At 47.9% G+C, this 13,039-nt stretch overlaps 1 protein-coding gene across 4 annotated transcripts in view; it reads left to right on the forward strand.

Annotated features, from left to right (window-relative positions):
* The first annotated feature begins 502 nt into the window (after positions 1–502).
* KCNAB2 (potassium voltage-gated channel subfamily A regulatory beta subunit 2) overlaps positions 503–13,039 on the forward strand; it is a 106,070-nt gene continuing 93,533 nt past the window's right edge. For 2 of the 4 annotated variants that reach the window (XM_074975683.1, XM_074975686.1), the window contains exon 1: positions 503–541. The gene's annotated coding sequence lies outside the window, so the exon portion shown is untranslated. The remainder of the gene's footprint in view (positions 542–13,039) is intronic. The other 2 variants (XM_074975685.1, XM_074975687.1) reach the window with 1 other exon arrangement.

Below are 13,039 nucleotides of genomic sequence, written 5' to 3' on the forward strand. Positions count from 1 at the left end.
AGACGTGGAAGGTGTTGGGAAAGAGCCGTGCTGGGCCCCATCCGGGAGCAGGCCGTGGGAGGGGGTGCCTCTGGGTATCCAGACGGGGAAGGTGCTGAGGGGCGGTGCTGGGTTCTCATGTGAGAGGGTGCTGGGCCGTAGCGGTGGGCATCAGTGGGGTGTCTGCATATCCGAGGTGGAAGGTGCTGGGAGCATGCGGGCTGGGGGTGTCTCTGCGTATCCAGACGGGGAGGATACTGGCGGTGGGGGGGACAATGCTGGGTACCAGCCGGGAGGGGACAAGGCTGGAGAGTGCGGGGTGCTACCGCGGCAGTAGAGGGCGCTAGGCTGCCGAAATGGGGGCTCCCTATTCCGCTCTGTCGTCATCAGGAGGCGGTTCTCCCGACACCCAATCAGCGTTGTTCTGGTAGCTCTTAATTTGCATGCATGTGAGTGGCGGGGATGGGCGGCCAATGGGCGGCGGGAGGGGCGGAGCTTCTCCCCCACGAGGGCTAAGATGATCCGAGCAGGACGGAGCTGAGCGTTCGGGAGGCGCTGCCAGGTGCGGAGGCTCCGCGCTGGGGCGCAGCGGTGTGGGGCTGGAACACGGCGGGTCAGGTGGCTGGGGGAACTGGTGTCCAGATGGGGGCCACGCTGGTGCCCAGGATGCGGGGTGTGGGTGCTGGAGCACGAGGGCCCCGGTGCCGGGGCTGGTGTGCGGGGGGAGGGGTGCCTGGGATGGCGCGGCTGGAGCGTGGGGGGGCTGGTGTACGGCGACCGGTGCCTGGGATGGGGGCTGGTGTGCGGGGATTTGGAGCCGCTTGTGACCCCCTTCCCACCCCCAGAGACTCTGGGGAGGGTGCGAGTGGGAGTGACACCCCGGGCGTGTCCCCCCTCCTGTCCCATCTCGCACACGGCTGTGTCCCAGCGCAGCTGTCCTCAGGGTCTGAGGGAGGGAGGTCGGTCAGCGGCGGCCTGGCGAATCCGGCCTGAGATGCGCTGCAGGCGGGCAGCTTGGCTGGCAGGGCATGGTGCCTGACCGGGCAGCTGTTCCTCCTGGAGCCCTGCACCGGGTCTGTTCTCCCCTGTGGTGTCAGGGCCTGTGTTCTCCTGTTCCTGCCCTGGCGGGAGTGGGGAGAGATTTCTTACAAAGTGAGATTCTCTTCTCTTCGGGGCCTCTCCCAGCACAAGGCTGGACTTGGTGACTTCCCCAGGCCCCCTCCAGCTCTGCATTTCTGTAACCTCTCGGTCCACTTCCCACAGCTCTCTCAGCTTTTCAGCGCGTTTACAGTAGCAAGGAAATGACGGGTTTTGCACCTGCTGATTGTTAGCATGTTGCTGATGCCAGACTTCCTCAGCTGGGGTGGGTCATAGCTCTCACATGCCTAATGCATGAGGTGACAGCAGTGTTGTTGTAGACTTCAGTGCCAGTCCTTTTGGTGGCCTTCTTTCCTCCATGCTAGGTGGAATTTTTTTGATGAACTTCATGGTAACACACATGCACAAGGGGGACAGAGTTATGGCTGCAGTTTAAAAAAAAAAAAGTCACTGAACTTTTCCTGGTAGTTGTTGGAATTCAGCTCATAGCCTGAATGTTGGGTTCATCTAGGTCTCTGTGTTAAATAATAGGGATTTCAAATGGAATAGCATTTGTTAATTAAGTTCATGAATTTGCCCAAGGTCTTACAAGTGGTTGATGCATAGACAAAAAAAAATCACTGTTAATGGAGGGGAAGCGCATTCTTTGTCCTAACTGTTTTTAAAAGCTAGTTGCCATATTGGAGGCAATTGTTTCTCTGACAAAGCAAATGAAGGGTCTCAGCACAGAAATTGTGTGGAGGATAGAACATTAAAGCATGTCTAGTAGGGAGGGATAGTCAGTAGGTGGCCCTGGTGTCAAATATTAGATACTTTTGAATGGGCCATGAAATCTTTTGATTGTCATTATTGCAGTAATGGTGTCAAGTCTGGACCTTGACTATATCTTGACCAAGAAATCTGGACCTTGACAAAAATTGATTGGCTTATCCCAGTGTTAGTGATTTGATTTACCTCCGCAGCCGTCTGACACTTTGTGGCCACAACCGTTCTGTAAAAGTTAATGTTATTACTGTTGTTAAGAGGTAATTGGATCACTGAGACCCCTCCAGGAAAGAGGCTCCATTGTGCTGGGCTCTGTACATACGTAAGTCCCTGCCCTAAACAACTTGCAGTGTCATTGATAGGCCAAAGAAGAGTGATCAGGTGTAATCTGTGATTTAGGCTTTAAAATGTCAGGAATGCCTTGATCAATGGGCAGATGTGGTGAACAAGGTTATATATCAAAATATGTAAATAAAAACATTGAGAGAGGGTGGGAGCAATCAAATCACTTAATAGACTTTGATTCCATCTGTTTATTATTGTGTATATTATTGTGTACATTTCAGTGTAAAGTATCAGAGGGGTAGCCGTGTTAGTCTGGATCTGTAGAGCAACGAAGGGTCCTGTGGCACCTTATAGACTAACAGAAAAGTTTAGAGCATGAGCTTTTGTGAGTTAACTCACTTCTTCAGATGCTGGTCCTGGAAATCTGCAAGGCCAGGTATAAATAGACCAGAGTAAGGCTGGGGATAACGAGGTTAGCTCAGTCAGGCAGGCTGAGTTGTATTGTCATCAGTAGATCTGGAGGTGTGAACTCCAAGAGAGGGGAAGCTGCTTTTGTATTTAGCCAGCCATTCACAGTCTTTGTTTAATCCTGAGCTGAGGGTATTGAATTTGCAGATGAATTGTAGCTCAGCAATTTCTCTTTGGAGTCTGTTCTTGAAATTTCTTTGCTGCAGGATAGCTACTTTTAAATCTGCTACTGTGTGTCCTGGGAGATTGAAGTGCTCTCCTATGGGTTTTTGTATATTGCCATTTCTGATGTCTGATTTGTGTGCGTTTATTCTTTTATGTAGGGACTGTCCAGTTTGTCCGATGTATATGGCAGAGGGGCATTGCTGGCACATGATGGCATAAATTACATTGGTAGATGTGCAGCTGAATGAGCCCACAATGGTGTGGCTGATCCGGTTAGGTCCTGTAATGATGTTGCTGGTGTGTATATGTGGGCAGAGCTGGCAACGAGGTTTGTTGCATGGATGGGTCCCTGAGATAGAGTGACTGTGGTGCGGTGTATAGTTGCTTGTTAGGATTTGTTTTAGGTTGGCAGGTTGTCTGTGAGCAATGATAGGTCTGCCTCCCAAGGCCTGTGAAAGTGGGGGATCATTGTCCAGGATGGGTTGTAGATCCCTGATGATGCGCTGTAGAGGTTTTAGCTGAGGACTGTAGGTGATGGCTAGTTGGTGTTCTGTTGGTTTCTCTCTTGGGCTTGACCCATTTCAGTGTAAGGTGCTGCTCCTGCTGTCTCAAACCAGCATCCTTTGCTGCTCCTCTGGCTCATGGACTGCAGTGTGAACCCTGACACATTCAGACCTGAGTAGCAGGGTTGGCTCAGTTTACTTGGGGCTTCTCTGTGGTTGAAATGGTTCCAGTACCTTTGCCAGGCTGCCACAGGCCTCTCACCAGACACGTTTCTTCAACAATTCGTCAGCGCTGAGAAGTGACAAGGAACTAGGCGAGTGGTTGGATTATGGGTTAAATGCAACATGGTTATTTAGTCTCCTACATTCATAGACTCTACAGCCAGATGGGACCATTGTGATTATTTGGTCTGACCTGTAGCTCCCCCACCTCTCTTGTCTCCCCAAAAATACACTGGTGATTGAGGCTTCTCCATATTTTGGCTTTCAGTTGAGAGCTCAGCTGCAAGACTTTTTTACTCCAGAGGAACTTTAGTTGTTTGTTTTTTTTGTTTCTTAAGAAAAGGAACTAATCAGTCAATAAGAAGAGAAAACAAAAGTAACTTTTTTTTTGTTACCTTTTTACCCTGTAATGCTTTTTTCCTGTGATCACATCCGTGGTACATCTACATTACACTTTCCTTACAGAACTGTGTGACCTGCATGTTCCCTGGCCCAAGGATAAATGCCCCTTGTGGTGGGCAAAGGCTCCAGCCCTGGGCTAAAACGTAGCTGTGTGGATGATGAGGAGCTGCCTTGAGAATAAAGACAGGCCCGTGTGGCCTTCACCTCACCTAAGCATTGCCTCTGCCAGCTGCGCTGCTGTTTTCAGCAGCGCAGTGTCCCATTGCCTGCCTGCCACTGGTGTCTTTCCCTGCCTCAGGGAGCGCTCTGACTTCTCCCTCCATGGGAACCTTTCACTGATGAATGTAGCTGTACACCTGCATGTGGCCTCCATTGCACCTCCTAGCTACGCACACCCTATAGGCTGATGCCCAGGGTACGCTAAGTAGACGTATCAAGAATCTCACTGTGCTTGAAATAAGGATGCCCTTCTTTTGTCTGTTTCCTGTTGGTCAAGGTGGTTCCCTGTCCTCTTGTTTTCTGGCTTTCGGTGTTACTTTGCAGGATCGTTGTCGTTCCATGTTGAAACTGGCAAGTGTACATGGACAGTCAGTTACACAGCTATTGGGGAAGGCTGGCCCCCATCGCTCCCCTTCTGTGCAAGGTCCCAGCTCCCCTGCAGGATACCAGAGCATCACCACTGTGGTGCTAGGCGGTGTGGTAGCAGTGCCCCCACCCCCAGAGCACTAGGCATCTGCCTCCCTGGGTCCCTGCTGCAAGCCAGCCAGCATGGGCCAGGCTAGCATGCTGGGAACTGCAGGAGAGCGACTAGGGGCAGAGCAAGGGCGGGGTCATGCCAGGCTGTTTGGGCAGGCACAGTCTCACCCAGACTCTGATACTTCTGGTCTATTGTGTGCTTATCAGGCCTTGACTGGTGCATAGTGTTCAGTTGTGGGCCCCACATTTCAGGAAAGATGCTCTTCTCTGGATGTTGTCCAGTTTCACCACAACAAAAATGATTAAATGTCCCTGAGGGATGATTGAAAGAACTGAGTTTGGTTAGTTTGGAAAAGAGAAGACTAAGAGGGGACATGATAACAGCTTTCAAGTACCTACAAGGAGGAAGGGGAAATGTTCTCCTTAACTTCTGAGGATACGACAAGAAGCAATGGGTTTACATTGCAGCAAGGGAGGTTTAGGCTGAGTATTAGGTAAAGGTTCCTAATTGTCAGGGCAGAGGAACTCTCAAATGCTGAGGTGGGGATTGGGGAATCTCCATCCCTGGAGATATTTAAAAACAGGTTGGATGATCTAGGTCGGGGTCTGCAATCTTACAATAGCAGAATGCTGAAATTTGACCTTTTGACTTCTCTGTACAGTCCGAGTGCTGTGATACTTTTTAAAGCCACTAATAGTCCTACTTACAACAACTTCATTCTTAAACAAATGCAGAACGTTACGGCTTAGGTGGGGGTTGGTAGGATTAGCTGGTCTTTTGTAAATCCACAGGTGGTATTGCTTTGAGCAAACTCCCAGCTGCATGGGGTGGGGGCGGGGGCTGAGCTTCTGCCACATGTGCCAATGAAAATTGGCTTGCAAGCCACTCTTGGCACCCATGCGGGGGGCTGCTGACCCCTGGTCTAGATGGTGCTTGGTCCTGGTGTGAGGGCAGGGAACTGGACTTGAAGACTCCTTGAGGTCCCTTCCAAGCTCTGCTTGGCTCAGTGATTTGTAGTGACCATTCTGAAGAGTTTACATCTTTAATCTGCAGAAGTGCAACCCAAGCAGTGATGGTGCAAGATTACCCCAGGCTGCTCTGACAGTCTGTCTCAAGGCAGATCCCCTTGAAAGGGAAAAGAACTTCTTTGACCAGGCCCAGGAGCAGGTTCCTTTGCTGGTGGAAGAAATGCTAGTTGGAACGAGAAAGAATAGAAATGTTTTTCTCCCTGTAAAGTGCAATAAAGCTTCTGCTTCTTCAAGGGTTGTGGCAGCACTGCAAGGATGTGGGCTGGAGGGAACTCACGGGTTTCACAGAGGCTGCGTGCAATTTCTTGACATCCTTTGAGCTGGAGCTTGGCACTCCATTCTGTCATTCTGATTTGATTCAGCTGCTAAACTGTTGTCACCCCATGAGCTAAAGCTGGGACAACGTAGGGCAGGTTAGGAAAGGTTTTGTGTGAAAAGTTCTGAGTTGTGAAATAAAATCCCCTTCTTCCATGATGCAGTCTCCAGTTGGAGCTGGATTTGACCCAGTAAACTACTAGTTGAAGTTTTTGTATCCCATTTCATCTCTCCCTGAAATCATCTTGCTCTGGACAAATTGTGTGTAGCAGTGAAAGCATATTAATTAATGATATTATTCTACCTCTGAATTTAAAATGTATCAGCCAAATTTTGTTATATTAAAAACATAAGGAAGCATTCAAGGATAGAAATTGTTCCTCAAGCTTCCACTGTTAATGGTGTACGAAGTAAGAAGTAGAATATATTGGCTTTTTAAAAGTAAAAGAGAAATAAATTCATGCTTGGGAATTGCTCCGTGTAGACAGAGGAGTTTGTTTATTGCTGTAAGTGCTGTGTTATTACTTCTGTCGCACATGGTCATTAAATATTACTGACTCTTCTAGAAGTTTGTACACTAGTTTGAGTATGCCATGCATTAGGTTGCATGTGTGTTAGTAACGTGTCCATATTGTATCACCAGGATCAGAAATTCACATTAACTTCGACTGGTACAGTAATTGGACTACATTTTTAAGAAATACATTATTCAGCCGTTCGAGTTTAACTTCTGACCCTGAGAGCTTTGCTAAGGTCACGTCTACCCTACAAAGTTAAGTTAAATTTATCTGTCCACATATAGTGTCCAGTTTCACAAGTTTGGTGGCCACATCCCCACTATGCACATTTGGTCCGCAGAGCATATTGTCATCATCAGGGCTCACATTGGTTCACTGAGCTGTGCACTGTGGGCAGCTGTCTCACAGATCCTGCTGCTAATTGGAATCGTGGGTTAGGTTCCCAATGCCTGAGGGGACAAAAACATTTTTGTGGGTGGTTTGGGGTACATGGCTTCTTTGCCTCCCCTCTCCCCCCCCCCCCCCATTAGAAGCAATGGGAAACAATCATTTTGTGCCTTTTTGCCTGGGTTGTCGATGTAGATGCCATAGCATGGCAATCATGGACCCCGTTCTGCTGTGCAGTGCTGTTGTGAGCATTGCAAACACCTTGTGCATTGTCCAGATGTATGTGCAGAGCTTAGTCCATGTGGTAGACTGAGGCCATGCAAACAGCCATGCTGGAAGCCATGGAATGGAACCATTGGCATATGTATGTGGCAGTTGGTCCTGTTGATTCTGGGCCCAGGAAACAAGCGCAGACCAGTGAGACTGCACAGGTGTGGCTTGAGGGTGCAGAATTTAACATGTGTTTAGGCTACTGCCTTGGAACTTTATAAACTGTTTTTACCAGCCCTGGAGCACAGCGGTGCCAAAATGAGACCTGCTCTGACAAGTGAGCTGCAAATACTGATAGTAATGCCCAGCTGCTCCCCATCAGTCAGGAATCAATTTGGAGTGTGCAAGTCAACTTGGGGCTGCTTCGAGAACAACAAGAAGTCCTGTGGCACCTTTATAGATTAACAGCTGTTTTGGAGCATAAGCTTTCATGGGCGAAGACCCACTTCATCAGATGCATGGGGGGGTGGTTTCAGAGGGGTATTTAAAGAGTGGGATCCCAGTTAAAGGGAGGGCAGAGCTGACAAGGTCTATTCAGCAAGGTGGAAATGGCCCATTATCGATAGTATGTATCAAAAGAGGAAGAAAACAAGTCAGGTCAGACAGGGGGATATGAGCCATTGTCAGAGTCTAATGGGGAGATCTTAAAACCCAGGGCAGAGAAGCTAGTTTTGTAAGGGGCCACCCACTCCCAGTCTCTGTTTAAATCTTGGTTGATGGAGTCAAATTTGCAAATAAATTGCAGCTCAGAGATTTCTCTCTCCATTTGATTTTTGAAATTTCTTTGTTTCAGGACTGCCACTCTTAAATCTGCTAGTAAGTGTCCAGGGAGATTGAAGTGTTCCCCCAAGGGCTTCTGTACATTACCGTTCCTGATGTCTGATTTATGTCCATTTATTCTTTTACATAGAGACTGTCCAATTTGACCAATGTAAATTGCAGTGGGGCATGGCTGGCACATGATGGCATATATTATATTAGTAGACGTGCAGGTAAAGGAGCCCTGATGGTATGGTTGATGTTAGGTCCTGTGATGATGTCACTGGTGTAGATATGTGAGCAGAGTTGGCAGCGAGGACCATTGCAGGGGCTGGTTCCAGGCCTAGAGCCATTGGTTTGTGATTTGTAGTGGCTGGTGAGGATTTGTTTAAGGTTGGCGGCTGTCTGTAGGTGAGGACAGACCTGCCTCCTAAGGTCTGTGAGAGTGAAAGATCATTGTTCAGGATGGGTTGCAGATCACTGATGATGCGCTGGAGAGGCCTTAGGTGGGGGCTGTGTGTGATGGTCAGTGGTGGTCTCTTGCTTTCGTGCGAGGCCTGTCTCGTAGCAGGTGGCTTCTGGGTACCCGTCTGGCTCTCAGTCTGTTTCCTCACTTCCTGAGGTGGGTATTGTAGTTTGAGGAGAGCTTGGCTGCTGGGGCTGCTGTAACCTACGCCAGCAGGGCAATCCTGCCAAACAGTTCATAAAGCGTAAGGGACACTACTTGACGGGCTTGCAAGCGCTGGTGAATCAGAAAGACCATTTCGCAGGTACCAGCATGGGAAGACTGGGACAGGCGTGTGATATGTGCCTCTTTAGATGCTCTGATCTCTCCAGAAAGCTGCAGGAAGGAAACTTCTTCCACTGTTGGAAAATTACCCTTGGTGAAATTGAGATGCGAATAGTTCTCCTTGGAGACCAAACCTACCCTTTGCTTCCACGGCTCAAGAAGCCGTACAGAGGCAGCCTAGAATACTGTACTTCATCCACAGCTGAGCAAGAGCAGAATGGTGGTGGAATGTGCTTTTGGGCATTAGATGGAGCACTGATGCAGTTTACTCACTAGAGCAGACCTCATCGAAAGCAATATTCCCGTTGCTGTTGCCCCTTGTGTGCTGCATATTATCTGTGAAAGTAAGGGTTGGGGAGTTTCTGATAGGCTGGGGGGTTGAGGCTGAGGCTGATCACCCTGCTGCCAAGTCTGAGCAGCCAAACACCAGAGCTATAAGAGGAGCACGCTGAGCCACACTGCAGCGCCAGGGCTTTGTAAACCATTTTCATGAATGACCAGACACTGATGTGACATTTATGTGTGTTGTTCCTTACTGAGGTTCCCCCCACCCCTTTTTTCCTGGCATGTCCTGCCCTGTGAATCTACCCCTGCCCCATTCCAGTGTGCAGTGTGAATAAATATCCTTTTGTTTTCAATCCATGAATTTTTAGTATGGTAACAGACATGGAACACAGACGGCGATGAATAGCAAAAGAATGGTGACCCTTGTCTAAAGGCCAGATAAGACAGGGGTTGGGAGAGGATAGAAAAAGACATGGAGCTTGTTAATGGTCACTCTATGTAGCAGTAAAAACTGTGGGAATGACAGCCTTCAGCTCCATGAACCCACCTCTGAAGTGTCCCCCCATCTCAACTCCCGCACTCTAGGACATCTTGATGAGGAGGGTGGATGATTCATCATAGGGTGCAGCAGGACTCTGCTCTAGCTGCCTTTCCTGCAGCTCAGCCAAACACCTCAGCATGTCTGTTTGCTCCCCATAAGCTGCAACATCTCTTGTTGCATATTATGTGCCTGTTCCCTGCATGCTTTCCTGGGCTCTTGTTCGTTATGCACATCTCTGGGAACTCCTCTGCCTTTTTGATGTTTTGGCTAACCTGGATCTGATGGGAACAACAAGAAGTCTTGTGGCACCTTATAGACTAACAGATATTTTGGAGCATGAGCTTTCGTGGGCAAAGACCCGCTACAGCAGATGCATCAGATGAAGCGGGTCTTTGCCCACAAAAGCTTATGCTCCAAAATATCTGTTAGTCTATAAGGTGCCACAAGACTTCTTGTTGTTCTCCAAGCTACAGACTAACATGGCTACCTCTCTGATACTGGATCTGCTGGTTGACTAATACTCTGTCCGGTAGAAGTGTAAATGGGGCCTGGCCAGCTGTTTCTGCCTGGTGTTTGAATGGCTTTTGTAGAGCTTACTGCTGCTGCTCATGCACAGAAGTGGCTCAGTATAGGCCACAAAGCAAAGTAAGTGTGAGATTTCTTGATGTGAGTTTCATTTTTCCTGAGACGGTATTTTTCAAAGTTCTATAGGAGCACATTACAGAATAACTAACAACCTCTGCTGCATCTTCCATTAAGCCTTCTTCTCTTGGCTGACCCTGAGCTTGCTGTTCAAGAGGGCTATGATGGATATTATTTTGCCCTAGACACGGAGTGAATCAGCATCCTCTGGCATGTGCCTGGGAGGGAGCAGGTGTCAGGAGTCTGTTAAAAGACTGAAAGCCTCAGTGTCAGCTATGCAAGTCTTTGCATCCGAAAAGGTTTTAACTACTTGGTAAGCTCTGACTCCACCCTGGTTAACAAAGAATGCCTCTGTTGTGCAGCACTGGGAGAGCCTGCCCACAGAGCTTCAGGTGGGGCAGAGAAAAACAAAAGAACTGCAGTTAATGCAAGGTGCTGCTTGGGTGTGGTAAACCAGGGGCTGCAGCAGTGCAGGAGAACTTGGGACAGGAAGTGAAGGAGGGCACTATGCAAATGAAGTTGGAGGTAGTTTAAATCACCAAAACATAATCACAGTTTGGAATTTGTCCCAGGTTATGCAGGTAGTAATGGGAAGTACCATGCGATCATTAACGGTTGCATGAAGAAAGATCTCATCTTTACTACTGCTTTAAAAGTAGAGATCAGGCTGACTTTTTTTTTTTTTTTTTTAGTAAGAAACAAAATACAGTGTGATTGACCATACTGATCTGAAAACCAATATTCTTGGCATAACTCGGGGACAGCTGTGGGAATGTTTGGGATCTGAAACACTCAGGGTGCTGATTTGGAAGGACAATTGAAATCACTTTTATATAGTGGCTTGTTTACAGGTACATGGGTAGGAAGATTGGCAGAATAATGCAGGAACACATCAGATCTGCTGGCTCAATATGTCTGTGCAAGTTTATTGATTAAACAAAGCTGTACTGCTGATGCTAGCAAAATGGTTCTTAAAATTATTGGTGGGTATTTTGTTTTTTGGTTGATTCTTGGTGACTTTGATTATCTGTTCTGTCCTTCATTCGCTGCAATCTAAAACTTCTGCTGATGAGGAGGAAAGCTTAGACTATAAGTTGCTTAAGTTTAAGGGAATTTAGCAAAGTGCTAAAAGTCGGAAGTGAGGCTATTTTAAAGTAAGGCCTGTCTAAAGCTGGAGGCCGTTAGAACAGCAAGGAAGTCCCAGAGTTGTAGACTGAAATGGGAAGCTCTAAAGGGGCCTGAGGCAAATGCAGATTTTTTCACCCTTAAGTTTCTGCATCTTCAATGAAACCTAATCTTAGAGAGAAAGCGAGAGATGAGAAAATGTGCATTTAAAAAATAGAAACAGATCCTCAAATTTCAGCTGATGTTTATGGTACGGCAGAGCCTTGTATAACTTGTGCATCCTTTCTCCATCTGCAGTCAGTCCCTTCTCACAGCTGAGCGCTCAGGAATCAGCAGCAGGTCTGTACCACAGGGGCAGAAGGATGCCAGGGGATAGCTCTCGGGTTTCTCATTTCGAGGGCCGTTAGTCATTTTAGTCCAAAAGTGACCTGTGTGACACACACACACAGCACAGGCTCACTTTTATCGTGTATTTCTTTTCTTTTTTTTTTATTTCCTCAGATACAGGATCTTGAGAACTGTTTACGCCGAAGGGCTGACTCACACAGCATTTTTAGGCATGCTCTGTGTCGCACACTGCATTCTGTGTAGGGGCCTTGGCAAGTTGTAATGTGTGATGTCGGCGTTCTTGGAGCTGGTCTCTGAGTCCTCCTGATGTGAGGTGTGTGAACCCTGCAGAAAAATGTCAGGGAGCTGAAGTTATGGAGCTGGGCAGGAAGGTCCGAGAGAAGACAACTTTGTGGGGAAGAGGCTTAGGGTTCTTAAAATGCATTAGGGTGACCATTTGGCAAGGTTTTTGTGCCCCTGCGTGGAATGCTGCCGAGGAGATCCATCTGACAGTGGGGAGGAAATACAGGTATTCCAGACCTTTTCTCTTTTGCTGTGTAAATTTTTTTCCTAGAGGGTAATCCCAGTTAAACCAGGAGGGAAATGATATGTGTGTGTGCTGTTGCAGTCAGAGCAGTTCTAGAGCTCTGCTGGCCTAGGAACTGGTTTGCGGTAGATGGATTGGACTTGAATTTCCAGGGCTGCAAAATAAAATTATTCTGGCTTTGGGGAGCTGTAAGACAAATGTGGCCCCATAGGACCTGCAGCGCACCTTCCAGCACTCCCCACTCCCAGATCGGGTTGGGGCTTGCAGAGGCTGCAGGTCCCAGCATTCCATCAGGATTGGGAGTAGGCTGCTGGCCTCAGGATTCGCATGGGCCCTGTTTCCTCCGTAGGAATTCCATTCTGTCCGTCACAATGTAAAGTAGCTACCAATATAGCCTTCAAGTGGGCGGAGTTTGAGTGCCCCAGAGCTGGACAAGCTCAGAGCAGGAAAGTCACGTTGGAAGGTTGACCTGACCTATGTATAACACATCTCTGTCAGGTAACGTGACTCTGCAGCTCACACGTCATCATCACTATTGGAAGTTTAATCCCTCACTGACTGTCCCAGTTAGCGGAACACACTGTCCTCAGCTCTCCCATTACAAGCACAGAGCAGAGCGAGATAAGACAATGGTATAGTTCAGTGGTTCTCAACCAGGGCTATGTGTGCCTTTGGGGTACATCAAGATCTTCCCAGAGGTACATCAGCTCTTCTAGAAGTTTGCCTGTTTTCACAACAGGCTACGTAAAAAGCATGAGCCAAGTCAGTGCAAACTAAAGGTTCCTACAATGACTTGTTTATGCTGTTTTAGATACTACACCCTGATATGTAAGCACAATATTTATATTCTAGCTGATCTATTTTATAATTCTGTGGTAAAAATGAGAAAGGCAGCCATTTTTCAATAACTGCTGTGCCACG

Source organism: Carettochelys insculpta, chromosome 23 (assembly GCF_033958435.1).
Source record: "Carettochelys insculpta isolate YL-2023 chromosome 23, ASM3395843v1, whole genome shotgun sequence".
NCBI lineage: Eukaryota > Metazoa > Chordata > Testudines > Carettochelyidae > Carettochelys > Carettochelys insculpta.